The sequence below is a fragment of the Frankliniella occidentalis genome, unplaced genomic scaffold (genome assembly GCF_000697945.3).
Source record: "Frankliniella occidentalis isolate FOCC.00 unplaced genomic scaffold, Focc_3.1 Scaffold181, whole genome shotgun sequence".
In the NCBI taxonomy this organism is placed as follows: domain Eukaryota; kingdom Metazoa; phylum Arthropoda; class Insecta; order Thysanoptera; family Thripidae; genus Frankliniella; species Frankliniella occidentalis.
In genome coordinates this window covers 197,401-197,704 of record NW_026267307.1, presented here as the reverse complement: position 1 = coordinate 197,704, position 304 = coordinate 197,401, and positions in this window count along the sequence as shown.

Here is a 304-nt window from a genome sequence, read left to right as displayed (position 1 = left end):
CAAGCAGGGGTGGGGTCAGTGCCCCTGTGCTGACCGGCAGTGAGATCACTCAGGGAAAGGTTTTGGAAGAAGATGGAGGCAGTGCGGCCAGCAGCGGGTCGGGCCCGGAGCCCGGTCAGGCGGCCGTGGGCCACTTGGGACAGGTGGACGGCGTGTCGTCGAGAGGGGGCGCTGAGGGGAGCGCGTCGGACCCGCGAGGGCCCGGCGATAAGCCTCAGGCCTCCGTGCAGGGCGGCGAGTGTGGATGGGCGGCGGCGCCGAGGCAGGCGGCCGCGGCCCGAGGGAGCTATAGTAGTGATGAACC